The 14771-nt window shown below is 38.6% G+C and overlaps 1 protein-coding gene across 1 annotated transcript in view; it reads right to left on the reverse strand.

Moving 5' to 3' along the window:
* Mo25 (calcium binding protein Mo25) overlaps window positions 1-14771 on the reverse strand; it is a 206060-nt gene that overhangs the window by 172473 nt on the left and 18816 nt on the right. The window lies entirely within an intron of this gene.

Here is a 14771-nt window from a genome sequence, read left to right on the forward strand (position 1 = left end):
GCCATAGGTGTTTACAACAAAAATAACATAACACACATAACAGTGGATTACAAGCATTCAAAGATTTACATATATAACAAACTTTATGGTTTGAAGATTGCTTATACATACACACACACACACACACACACACTTCAATTTCATTATCATTTACAAGTTTCTTGCACTGTTTCTATTGCAATGAGCAGCAGCGTGGAAAACAAGGTGCTGGTGATTTCGGAGACTGCTGGGAGTCGTCGCCAAACAAGTAAATAATGAACTGCATTGGGCAGCTAAGAATAAGAACAGGTGCATGTATACTTGTGTGTTCACCAATGCTAGGAGTTGAGTAAATAAATTTGATGAATTTGAGGTGTTGGTCAAAACATCAAAGGCAGATATTGTAGGGATATCAGAGAATGATGTCGCACATATATAAGGAAATGCAGAATTGGAATTTGGGGAGTACAATGTGTATAGAAAACAGACAGGATAGGAAAGGAGGAGGAGTCATACTGTTAGTTAAGAAACACAAAATCTAAGGAAGTGCATCCAGTTGACATGGGTGGAAAGTGCAATGTTTAGTCAGTTTGGTGTGACATAAGCACGGGGAAAGCAAAATTGAGAGTAGGAGTGTGTTATAGGCCTAATGGTTCTGATGAGTACAACGACCAACCAAACAGAGAAATAGACTGGGCCAGTAAATCAGATTGTCTTATAACGGGGGATTTTAACTTCCCAGATACTGTTGGGAACTTGTGGATTGGTCCCTCGCACACTAGAAAGGCTTTTGTGGATTTATTAGATGATAATTTTCTACAGCAGCAAGTTCGAGAGGCAACTAGAGGAAGTAACACTCTTGATCTGATTATAAGTAGTGATTAGCATTAGTAGAGGCATATGATGCAAGAAAGCAAGCTTATGCAGCATCGGCCGGGGGAAAAAAAAAAAAAGAAAAGACTGCTCCCATTTCACCCCTCCATTCGTTCCAAATACCTGTCCAGCTCAGCCTTAAATTTATTTAGGCTATCATCTTCCACAACAAAAGATGAAAGTCTGTTCCACCAACCAACTACCCGCTGGCTAAAGGCAAACTTCCACACATCTATCCTACATCTGTCTTTCCTCAATTTGAATTTATGCCCTCTCAGGTGATTATTCTGAGCAAGAGGAAGAATCCCATCAACATTGAGCATGCTCAAACCATTCAAGGCTTTATACACCTCAATCAGGTCACCTCGCAGGTTCCCAGTCTCTCAGACACTGTAATCTGCAAAACTTAAACCTTTCTTCGTAAGAGCAACCCTTCGTTCCATTCCCTAATCTTGTTGTCCTTCTCTGAGTACAGAGAAGAATCTGAGTACTCTGATTCTTCATGCATTAAGAATCTGCAGATAAAAGATCAACTAAGTGGAAGTGATCATTGTGTGCTGATGTGACATTTACTCAAAGATATAGTTTAGATCAGAGATAAAAGGAAGGGTTTTTGCTTTCATAAAGGTAATACAGTGGTCTGAAACAGTTTTTAAATACTATACGGTGTGACCAACTGATGATGTCATCAATAGCAAATTCTAAATAGGAAGCATTCAAAAAATTAATCTTGGAAGTAACTAAGCTTTTCATACCAACTAAGAAATATTGTTCAAGGTTTAGATCTAAATGGATGTCACATGAATTAATGAGACTCTTGGCAGAAAAGAAAAATGCATGGGATGAACATAAATTATAATGTGTGACAGAAGCCTATGGCAGATATAAACCGGCCTGTAATCAAGTGACAAAGGAGGTTAGGTAGGCGAAGGCAGATTAAGAGACATCTTTGGCAAATGGTGCAAAGAAAAACAGCAAAGTGTCCTTTACTTATGTAAACTCTAGAAAAAAGGGGATGAATCAGATTGGTCCACTTGATGTTATTGTTATTTTGGTTTTTAGGAGCATTAGCAACTAAGGCCATATTGCTCCGGGATATGCGGTGGTCATTCCCTGATCTTTCCGCATCCTCCGTATTTGGTGGTGACGGGCTCGAACCCCGGTCTAATCAAGAAGCGTGTGCTACGCACTGCTGTTCCTTCCCACTTGGCTACGGAGGCACCTGGCCCACTTGATATTGATAGTTCGACTATTGATGATCCTGCTCAGAGAGCTGAAACTGAATGAGTATTTTGCGTGTACATTCGCACATGAGAATGTTATTCAGGAAGAGGAATGCCAGAAGTTTATCAAACTCTGGCAGGGAGCTAAATGATTTTGTAATATCTGACAGCAAAGTGGAGGAGAAATTGTTGAAGTTAAATATAGAAAAGGCACATGGGGTGATGGGATTTATCCAGTTATATTAAAGGAGGCAGCAAAGGAAGTGAGAAAACCCTTAGCCATGATAACGAGAGCTTCCTTGAACTCCAGGTAGGTCCCTGTGGACTGGAGATGTGCAAATGTATCTCCAATTCACAAATGGGGATCAAATGCACAAGTAATTACAGACATGTTAGTTTAACTACTGTTCCCGGGGAAATTAATGGAGGCACTGGTTAAAGAAGCACTACAGGATCATCTAGACAAGACTGCAGTTATATTTCAAACACAGCATGGCTTTGTTAAGGGGAAGTCTTGTCTGACCAATTTGATTAGATACTATGACGTGGTCACAAAGGAAATGGATGCAAAAAGTAATTTTGATACCATATACTTGGAGTTTTAGTAAAGCTTTTGATACTATTACACGTGGCAATCTACTATACTAATTGAAGCAGTATGGCATTAAGGGTAAATTGCTGGTATGGAGAAAGGGATGGATGAGTGGGAGAAGACAGAGAGTGGTAATCAATGGACACTGTTCTTCGTGGACTAATGTTATTAGTGGAATCCCCCCCAGGGTTCGGTGTTGGGTCCATTGTTGTTTTCTGTATTTATTAATGTTTTAATTTAATGTTTTCTGTATTTATTAATTGTTTTTGAAATACAGAAGTATTGTATTCTCTCGCTCAAAGATTAGGGTTGGTAATTTGATGTATTTTGGGGTCGAGCTTGGGGTCCACGGGTCTTGAACCCCATGGTGCACTGGATCATTGATTTTGTCTGCGAGGGTTTTGTTTGTTTTTAAAATACGGAAGTATATTCTCTCTCGCTGAAACATTAGGGTTGGTGATTCTATGTATTTTGGGGTCCATGGGTCTCCAATCCCGTAGTGCATTGGATCATTGATTTTGTCTGCAAGGGAGTGGAATAGATGTAATCTATTTGTATAGTTATTCAACTACGAAGAATATCAGCACTGAAGTGTTCTACAAGACATCATAGAGGTAATCCTTCCATTTCTAAACTAATGTATTTATTAATAATATTGATGAAGGTATAACAGGCTTAATGTCCAAGTTTACAGACTATACGAAGGTTAGCATGATTGTTAATGATGGTACACTACTGCAACAGGATCTAGAAAAGTTGAGGTGGAAACTGAAGTTTAACATTGACAAATGAAAGATATTGCATGTAGTTAGCAGAACCAAAGAGTAACATATCAACTGTGTGTTACTACACTCAGGGTGGTAGAGAATGAAAAAGACCTCGGAGTAATTATGCAGTCATATATGAAGTTTTCTGAGAAGTGCAGACAGTCTGTAAGAGTCGCTTATGGTGTCTTGTAAATGATATACAGAAATTTTTCAAGGAGGGATCAGGAAGTGATTATCCCCTTGTATAAGGCAATGGTCAGGCAACACCTTGAGTACTGTATACAGGCCTCCAGACCTGTATACAATATGTTCCAGCAGCTATACATCCTTTTAGGAAGGATGTATAGCTGCTGGAACGAGTACAGAGAAGGACAACAAGATTAGTGAATGGAAAAAGGGCTGCTCTTACAAAGAAAGGCTTTAGTTCTGCAAATTTCAGAGTCTGGAGACTAGGCACCTGCAAGGTGATCTGACTGAAGTGTATATGACCTTGAAAGGTTTGAGTAAGCTCAATGCTGATGAGATTCTTCCTCTTACCCAGATTAATTGCCTAAGGGGACATAAATTCAAAATGGGGTAAGACAGAATAGATTTGCGGAAATTTGTGTTTTAGCCAGCAGGTGGTTGATTACCAGAACAAACTTCCATCTGTCGTAAAAGTTTGACAGCTTAAACAAATTCAAAGAACTAGACAAACATTTGGAGGGAGGGAATGGATAGGTGAAATGGGAAGGTTTTTCTTTTTTTTTTTGGCTGATGCTTTATAACCTTGCTTTCTTGAATCATATGCCTCTACTAATGCTAATACCTGCCCCTTCTCAGACCATCTTTGAAGTCTGTTCAAGTCATTCTGAAGGAGTGAAGTTTAGCACTGATCATTAACAACCAGGAAACGAGATTAGCTCAGTGAGGGAAAAGATTTTACGGCTCCAGCTAATACAGAAGTTTTTCTTAAATTTTTTTCATTTTAATGACTAAACTGGCATATTAATTTATTTTTGTGAAGTAGCTTTATATTCCTAATTACGATACTTAGTTTATTTTGAACTTAGATAGAGATTTTGCGGGTTATTACTTAGTATCCCTAATATTTGTACCATTCAAAACTTGCCACCATTGTGTAGTATTGATATGGAATAGCATTACATATATCTCGAACTTGATAGCTTAAGGAATAATGTAAAACTATATTGCTTAATATGTAATACTGTAGTAGGAATCAGTTAGCTTAGAATAGTATTGGCAATTAATCAATTAAATTTATAAATCCTTTTAATTTTTATTGTTAATTAAATTGGATGGGTGAAGGAATTTAAATGGAAATCATGGCCCAAACTAGAGCAGCAAAGCAATTTGCATAAAGTAGTGAAGCTGCTGTGGTTCGCAGGAGAACCGTAGGGGACAATTCTCCAATGCATCACAGTAAAAAAAAAAAATGTGCAAAATGTGACGTGTATGTGGATCTCACTCAAACAGGACATGATTTAGCCATGGAGGATGTCTTTGTGTGCTAGGTGCAGAGAATGTGAAGAAATTAGTTGCCAACACAGCATTCTGATAGACGTCTATGAGAGCTTAAAAAGTCAGGTGTATGCCCTTGTAGGAATTAAAATGGGGGGGACATCAAGTTCTCAGCTGCCCAACCCAATGCCAGAGCTCACTCTTATGCACCAGGCAACAAAGCAGCAACCTTCAGGCAGAATATGCTGGTCCCACAGGAGCTAGCTATTGTTGACTCAACTGTCAGGGAAACGGGAAATATATTGTGCAAAAGGGATAGGTGGAATAGGACCGGAGTATGTCTACCAAGAGCAAAAGTTGATGACGTAGAGCAGGTATCATCTTTTAAGAGCTGAAAAGGTGATATCGTTATATAGTTAGCACTAATGACATTAAGTGTAGGAGATCTCAAGATTTACTAAGCAAGTACAGGTCAATGCAGAAAAAAAGTCGTCAGTTAGGGTTCAATTTGAAAGTGTCTGCAATCCTGCCCAGACACGATAGGAGGGAGTATATAATGAGAGCCTTGTCAATCAATTTGCACCTGGAGAGATAGTGCAGGCTCACTGGGTAGAATTTTTCTCAGCGTGGTCTGTGCTTGTTAACAGAAGAGACTGCTTCTACAGGGATGGGATACACTTAAATAGAAGGGGTGCAAGAATATTTGCTGATGCTACCGAGGGAATGTTAGGTGAGTTGGAAAACTGCTAGCTTCAGGCGACACAAAAGCCTAGGGTACATACAAAACAAAAGCTAGTCTGTAATCAAAGGAGGTTAGGCAAGTGAAGGCAGATCATTAAAAATCTTTGGCAAAGGATGCAAAGAAAAACAGCAGACTTCTTTATTTATATAAACTCTAAAAGGAAGTGAATCAATCAGATTGGTCCACTTTATATCAATGGTTTGATTGTAGATGTTCATTCTCAGATAGCTGCCAAACTAAATGAGTATTTTGCATCTACATTCACACATGAGGAGTTATTCAAGGAGGAGAGAACCAGATATTTATCAAACTCTAACAGGGAGTTAAATGATTTTGTAATAACTGAGAGAAAAGTGGTGGAGAAATTGTTGAAGTGTGCGATAGATGAGATCTATCCAGTTATATTAAAGGAGACAGCAAAGGAAGTAAGCAAGCCCTTAGCCATAATTATGAGAGCTTCCTTGGACTTGGGGGAAATCCCCACGAACTGCAGATGTGCAAATGTATCTCCACTTCACAAATGGGGATCAAAGGATGGCACGAGTAATTACAGACCTGTTAGTTTGACTTCTGTTCCAGGGAAAATAATGGAGTCACTGGTTAAAGAAGCATTGCGAGATCATCTAAACACACCACAGGTTTGTCGAGGGGAAGTCTTGTCTGAACAATTTGATTGGATAGTATGATGTGGTCACAAAGGAACTGGATGGAAAAAATAATTTTGATATCATATACTTCAATTTCAGGAAAGCTTTTGATACTGTTGCATATGGAAGATAACTATACAAATTGGAGCAATATGGCAATAAGGGCAAATTGCTACAATGGATAAAAGGATGGTTGAGTGGGAGAAGACAGAGAGTGGTAATTACCATTAGCATAGGCACATGATGCAAGAAAGAAAGCTTGTATAGCACCAGCCAAAAAAAAAAAAAAAAAAAAAACCTAATTTCACCCATCCAATCACTCCAAATGTTTGTCAAGTTCTGCCTTGAATCTATTTAAGCTATTAACTTCTATAATGGCAGATGAAAGTTTTTTCCAGCAATCAACCCTCCACTCGCTAAAGGCAAACTTCCGCACATCTATCCTACAACCGCCATTCCTCAATTTGAATTTATGCCCACTCAGCTGATTATTCTGAGCAAGAGGAAGAATCCCATCAGCATTGAGCATGCTCAAACCATTCAAGGCTTTATACACCGCAATCAGATCACCTCGCAAGTGCCTAGTCACCAGACACTGTAATTTGCAAAACGTAAGCCTTCCTTCGTAAGAGCAACCCTTTGTTCCATTCACAAATTTTGTTGCCCTTCTCTGTACTTTTTTCCAACAGCTCCACATCCTTCTTAAAATGAGGCCTCCAGAACTGTATACAGTACTCAAGGTGTGGCCTGGCCACTGCTTTATACAAAGGGATAATCACCTCCTTATCCCTGCTAGAAAAATTCCTGTATATCATTGACAAGACATCATGAGCTACTCTTCCAGACCATCTGCACTGCTCAGAAAACTTCATATCTGCCTGCACAATTACCCCCAAGTCATTTTCATTCTCTACCACTATCAGTGTGGTACCACAGAGTTGAAACATTACCCTGGGATTACTGCTTCCCATATGTAGTACTTTACATTTGTCAATGTTAAACTTCATTTGCCACCTCTCAGCCCATCTTCTCAACTTTTATAGATCCTGTTGCAGCAGTGTACTGTCATTAACAACCCTGCCAACCTTCGTATCGTCTGCAAACTTGGACATTAAGCCTGATATACCATCATCAATATCATTTAAAAACACAGAAAACAACAATAAACCCAACACTGAACCCCGAGGGACTCCACTAATAACATTAGTCCACGAAGAGCAGTGTCCATTGATTACCTCTCTCTCTCTCTCTCCCTTCTTCCACTCAACCATCCCTTTATCCATAGCAGCAATTTGCCTCCAATGCCACACTGCTCCAATTTGTGCAGCAGTCTTTCATGTGCAACAGTATCAAAGGCTTTTCTAAGGTCCAAATATATGATATCAAAGTTATTCTTTGCATCCAGTTCCTTTGTGACTACATCATAGTATCCAATCAAATTAGTCAGACAACACTTCCCCTTAACAAACCGATGTTGTGTCCGAGCTATAACTGAATTCTTGTCTAGATGATCCTGCAATGCTTCATTGACCAGTGCCTCTATTAATATCCCTGGAACAGAAGTTAAACTAACAGGTCTGTAATTACTTGTGTCTCCCTTTGATCCTATTTTGTGGATAAGGGTCACATTTGCACATCTGCAGTCCATGGGTACCTCTCATAATTATGGCTAAGGGTTTGCTTACTTCCTTTGCCACCTTCTTTAATATAACTGGATAGATTCCATCCACCCCAGTTCCTTTCTTGTGTTTATCTTCAACAATTTCTCCTCCACTTTACTCTCAGTTATTACAAGATTATCTAGCTTACTGCCAGATTTGAATTCACCTCTGGCATTCCCCTCCCTGAATAATTCCTCATGTGTGAATGTCGATCCAAAATATTCATTCAATTTGTTAGCTACCTGAGCACGATCATCAACAGTTGCACCATCGATATCAAGTGTACCAATCTGATTTTCCCCTTCCTTCTAGATTTCCCAAAGTAAAGAACTCTTTGCTCTTTTTCTTTGCATATTTTTAGCAAAAATTTCTCATAATCTTCCTTCACCTGCCTAACCTCCTTTGTAACTTGATTACAGACCAGCTTATATCTATCATAGGCTTCTGTGTCACATGTTAATTTATATGTATCCCATGCATTTTTCTTCTCTGTCACATGTCTAATTAGTCATCTGACATCCATTTAGGCCTAAATCTTGAACAACATTTCTTTGTTGGTATGAAAAGCCTAGTGGCTTCCAAGATTAATTCTTTGAATGCTTCCCATTTTGAATTTGCTGTTGGTAACACCATCAGTTGGTTCCACCATGTAGAATTTAAATACTGTCTCAGACCACTGTAGTCACCTTTACGAAAGCAAAAACCCTTCCCTTTACCCTTGATGGTAGTTACCTCTGAGTAAATCCCACTTCAGCACACTGTGATCACTGCCACCTAGTGGTTCCATTATCTGCAGATTCTTGATGCATGAAGAATCATTACTGATAATCAGATCAAGAGAATTACTACCTCTAGTCGCATTCCGAACATGCTGCTGTAGAAAACAATCATCCAATAAATCCACAAAAGCCTTGCTAGTGTGTGAGCGACCAACCCACAAATTCCAGTCAATATCCGGGAAATTAAAATCCCCCCTTATAAGACACTCTAATTTACTGATCCACTCCATTTCTCTGCACAATTGCTCATTATACTCATCAGATTCATTAGGCCTATAACACACGCCTACTCTAATTTTTCCTCTCCCAGTGCTTATGTCACACCAAACAGACTCAACATTGCATTGTCCACCAACATCAATTGGATGCACCTCCTTAGATTTTATGTGTTTCTTAACTAACAGCATAACCCCTCCTGTCTATCCTTTCTGTACACATTGCACTCGCCAAATTCCAGTTCTGCACTTCTTATGTCTGTGTGACACCATGTGTCTGATGTTCCAACAATATCTGCCTTTGATGTCTTGACTAGCACTTCAAGCTCATCGATTTTATTAACTATACTCCTAGCATTGTTTTTTTTTTTTTTTTTTTGTAGTTGTTGGCGCATCGACTTCTGTGGCCATAATGCACCTCCCAAGGTTTTTGCAGTACTTTGATCCAAGCCCGCGGCGGGATTCTAACCCGCGACCTTTGGGTTGCCAGGCAGGCACTTTACCCATCCGGCTAACCCGGTCGGCCCTAGCATTGGTGTACATGCAAGTATACATGCACCTGTTTCTACTCTTAGTTATCCTAACACAGCCCATGTATTTACTTGTTCCACTATGACTCTCGGCAGTCCTGGAAATTCCCATTGCCTTGCTTTCCAGGCTGCTGCCCAATTGCATTTCATTAGAAGTAGTGTAAAAATCACTTTTACCTCTGCCAGCAGCTACTGTTAATCTATTAGTCCATGTATCTCTCCCCCAAGCTAGCAGTTTTCCAACCCACCTAACTCTGCCTTGATAGCATCAGTAAATATTCTTGCACCCTTTCTTTTTAAGTGTATCCCATCCCACAGGGATGAGATTGTTATTAACAGTAATAATAGTATGCAACTGCAACAGGATCTGGAAAAGTTAGGTAGATGAGCTGAGAAGTGGCAATTGAAGTTTAACATTGACAAATACAAAGTGCTGCATATGTGTAGCAGTAACCCCAGAGAAAGGTACCAACTGGATGGTGTTACACTCAGAGTAGTGGAGAATGAAAGAGACCTAGGGGTAATTGTGCAGTTAGATATGAAGTTTTCTGAACAGTGAAGACAGGCTGCCAGAATAGGTCATGGGGTCTTTTCAATAGAGGAATTTTGCAAGCAGGGATAAGGAGCTGATTATCCCCTTGTATAAGGCTATGGTCAGGCCACACCTTGAGTACTGCATACAGGTCTGAACGCCTCATTTTAGGAAGGATGTAGAGTTGCTAGAACGAGTACAGAGAAGGGCAACAAGATTGGTGAAGAGAACAAATGGGTGCTCTTATAAAGAAAGGTTTTTAAGTTCAACAAATTACAGCTTCTGGAGACTAGGCACCTGCAAGGCGATCTGATTGAGGTGTATAAGGCCTTGAATGGATTGTGCAGGCTCAATACTGATGAGATTCTTCCTCTTGCTCAGATTACAAACCTTTCCTCAGATTCAAACTGAGGAAAGTCAGTTGCAGAATAGATGTGCAGAAGTTTGCCTTTAGCCAGTGGGTAGTTGATTGCTGGAACAAACTTCCATCTATTGTTGTGGAAGTTTATAGTTTAAATAAATTCAAGGCTGAACTAGACAAACATTTGGAATGACTGAACCAGTGAAATGGAAGGTCTTTTTTTTTTTTTTTTTTTGGCTGATGCTGTATAAGCTTGCTTTCTTGCATCATGTGCCTCTACTAATGCTAACTCTGCCAATCTTTATGTCATCTGCAAATTCTGACACCATGCCTCAAGTTTTGCAAATTACCGTGTCTGGAGACTAGGCACCTGCAAGGTGACCTGAGTGAGGTAGATAAAGCCTTGAATGGTTTGAGTATGCTCAATGCTGATGGGATTCTCCCTCTTGCTCAGAATTATCACCTGAGAGGGCATAAATTCGAATTGAGGAAAGACAGAGGTAGGATAGATGTGCAGAAGTTTGCCTTTAGCTAGCGGGTATTTGATTGGTGGAACAGACTTCCATCCTTTGTTGTGGAAGTTGATAGCCTAAATAAATTTAAGGCTGAGCTGGACAAATTTAATAAATTTAAGGCTGAGACGAACGGAGGGGTGAAATGGGAGTGGTTTTTTTTTTTTTTTTTGGCTGATGCTGCATAAGCTTGCTTTTTGCATCATATGTCTCTACTAATGTTAATCCCTTTGTCAACATAATTTATGAAAATGAAACATAACAATGGTTCAAGAACTGATCCTTGAGGGACCCACTCCTGACGTTACACCAATCTGAAGAATATCCATTAAATCACAACCCAACTAATATATTCCTGATAATATGGAGTTTTGAATATCTTTATTCAACTTGGACGGATATGGAAAAGAATAGAAGCCGTGTAAAAATTCAACCAGTGTTCGGAAATTGACTGTATTAAAGGCAGCACAGACATCAAAGATAGACTAAATCTAACTGGGCATTACTGTAAATTGCTCGAGTAGCAAGAAAAGTAACAGGAAGTAAACTGTAAATTTTCAAGACAACTTTTTTACCATAATAAACCTGATCAGAGTTCAAGGAAAAGGTTTTGGAGGTTAAGATGGGAAGAAGAATTTTGTGAAGAAATTTTAATACTGAGGGAAGAGGGGAAAAGAGTTAGATCTCCAATCTATCCTTTGAGTTGTGCAGGATGAGGAATTTTCCTTACACAAAAGCTGGAACGTTCATTCCAGTATTCAGGAAAGTATCTCTGCTCCACAGATTTGTTAAAGATAACAGCAAAGGTTCATAAATGAAAGGCTAGCAAATTGCATTATAAAATTATGAATCCTATCAGGCCCAGAGATTTTGCTCAATGAAAGACTGTTATGGCTGCCTTAATCACTTCTTAACCACTAGGAAGGGGAGAGAAATTGTTACCAAGCTGATGAAGACTTTTCCATTCTGCTCAAAGCGACAGATATAATCAAACCATGCTTCGAGTTTCTCAGCTGGCAGTGAATGGAATGCAACTGAAGGCAGAATTTTTTGTTGTAGGGGCTTTAAATTAAGTAGATTACAAATTTTAACTTTTTTAACCTTATAAAGTATTTTTGACATGATTGAGGAGTTTTAATCTTTTTGTTTTTCCTAACATACTTTCATTTTATTTTAAATGCCCTGTCAAGTTAGTCTCACCAGAGTTTTGAGATTGACGAGAGAGAGAGAGAGATGAAAAAATTTAAAAGAAGTATTTTCTTGCAATAAAAGATGGTCATATAGATAAAAGTTCAAATGAAAGTTCCCAGAAGAAAGCAGATCCCAGGGAAAAAATCTGAATAAGTCTACAGTCAGGTCAACTTTTTAAATTAATCAAGAAAAGTCTTCTGCTTTCGTGTCTAAAGAACTTCGCAGATATATAAAAAAAAAGAAGATTAAATTTTTCCTACACTAAAGCTTAATCCACAATCAGGTGTGTAAATTGACCAGAAGCAAAGAGTTTAAGTGACACTTGAAATTTTAAAATCTACAGAAAGTAATTCAAATTTTTGATGCCACCTTTATATTCAAATCTATTATGAAAACAACTGTGAAAAATTTCAAGACCTGTCAGCAATCTGAAAAACCCATGCGTTTCAATAATTGGACTGCCAGTCCAGTTAATACCACAAACACTGCTTCATTAAATGTAACATGGGCATCCACAGTTGGTTTCAGCAACACCTCACTTTCATGAAGCAAGGGCATTAACAACTGGAGGAAAACATGCTGTCAGTAAATCCAGTGCACTGTCAATAATTGAATAGATAATGGATTGGATAATTAGACAATTTCACTTTCGCAATTTATCCTGTATGCATGATAATTAACAGAGATTTCTGGAATTTTCAATGGAGAAATGTAAGAAAACATTTTTATAAAGAACTATTAGGAGCTGAAACTGAATGGACAAAGTAGCTGAACAGCATAAAATTGCCGAAATACTGTCAGGGGGTCTCAGCAACCCAGGGTGCCACCCTCAGGGTTAAGATAATGGGATATAGCATAAAGTATAACAGTATAAACTAAATCCCTTACTCAGTCACTGGGTGAATGTCCATCGTTATTGCATGACTTGTCCTATTATTAGTGCCAGTATTTACAACACCATAAGATCATTACAGAACCCAGCATACGGAAACGGCATATGCCTTATACAAAGAGATAATCACCTCCTTATCCCTGATAGCAAAATTCCTCTATATCATTCACAAGACCCCAAGACCATTCATTTTGGTAAAATAACTGAATTGCTTGTAATTGTAATACTAACTCTCAAAATTTATGCGCACACATTCTAAAATATTTTGTTAATGAATTAAAAGATATTATTATTTTCATTATATTTCATTCACAAACAAAGTACAGCCTATAAGGATAACCCACTTACAATATGTGAAAAAAAATTAAATAATAGCATTAAAATTTATTTGCAATAACAATAAAATTTAAATAAAATATCACATAAAAAATTCCTGGATATTAGATTCGTATTATACTCATTCAGGATATCATATCAACTTGCTGTATGAGTTCCTTTAGTGGAATAAAAGATACAAGAATTCAAATCTAATGAAGTTAGCAATAAGAATTATGGGCTATATTTAACATGATTGGTTCAGTATTTTATATAAAAATATCAAACCAATTCTGCTGATTTACTATTTTTATCCAGTTATACACGGCAACAGTTAGGCCACCCTCTAGAAGCCTTATCTGAGGAAGGAAATGGATTTTTTAGAAAAGGTGCAGAGAATGGAAAAAAATTAGAGAGGAGAAAAAGGGGTACTCTTAGCATTAGCATAGGCAATGATGCAAAAAAGCAAGATAATAAACCACGAGACAAAAAAATCCTATTTCACCCATCCATTATCTCCAAAAGTTTTTCAACTTCTTCCTTGAATTTATTTAAGCTATCAACATCTACAATGACATAGGGAAGTTTGTTGTTCCAGCAATCAACCACCTGCAGGCTAAAACCAAATTTCTGCACACATTTATTCGACAACTCTCTTTCCTCAATTTGAATTTATGCAGCCTCAAGAGTGTAATCTGAGCAAGAGGAACATTTCCCCATCAGCATTGAGCTTGCTCAAACCATTCAAGACTTTGCAAGTGCCTAGTCTCCATGGCACTTCCGTAGCCAGGTGGTCAGGGGCAGTAGTGCGTAGCACACGCTTCTAATCTGACTGGGGTTCAAGCCTGTGAGCACCAAATACAGAGGATGCGGGAAGGTCAGGGAATGACCACCGCATATCCCCAGAGCAATATGGCCTTAGTTGCTAATGCTCCTAAAAACCAAATAACAAACAACAAGCCTAGTCTCCAGACGTTGCAATTTGCCAAACTTAAGCCTTTCTTGGTAAGATTAAATCACTGTTCCTCTTTTCTGTACTCATTTCAGCAGCTCTGCATTCTTCCTAAAATGCGACCTCCACACCTGTATGCTGTAATCAAGGTGTTGCCTGACCACTGCCTTATACAAAGGGATAATCATCTCCTTATCAATGATAGCAAAATTCCTGTATATCATTCACAAGACCCTAAGACCTCTGGCAGCCTGCTGCACTGCTCAGAAAACTTCATACTGTCTGCATAATTACCCCAGGTCTTTTCCATTCCCCACTACCCTGAGGGTATAACTGCACAGTTAATACATTACTAGGGAGCTCTGCTACCCATAGTCAGTACTTTGCATTTTGTCAATGTTAAACTTAACTTCCCACCTCTAAGCCCATCTCCGAACTTTTCCAGATCCTGTTGCAGCATACTGTCATTAACAACCCTACCAACCTTCATATCTTCTGCAAACTTGGACATTAAGACTGTTATACCTTCATGAATATCATTGATAAA

Source organism: Mastigoproctus giganteus, chromosome 1 (assembly GCF_048544385.1).
Source record: "Mastigoproctus giganteus isolate SK-2022 chromosome 1, ASM4854438v1, whole genome shotgun sequence".
NCBI lineage: Eukaryota > Metazoa > Arthropoda > Arachnida > Uropygi > Thelyphonidae > Mastigoproctus > Mastigoproctus giganteus.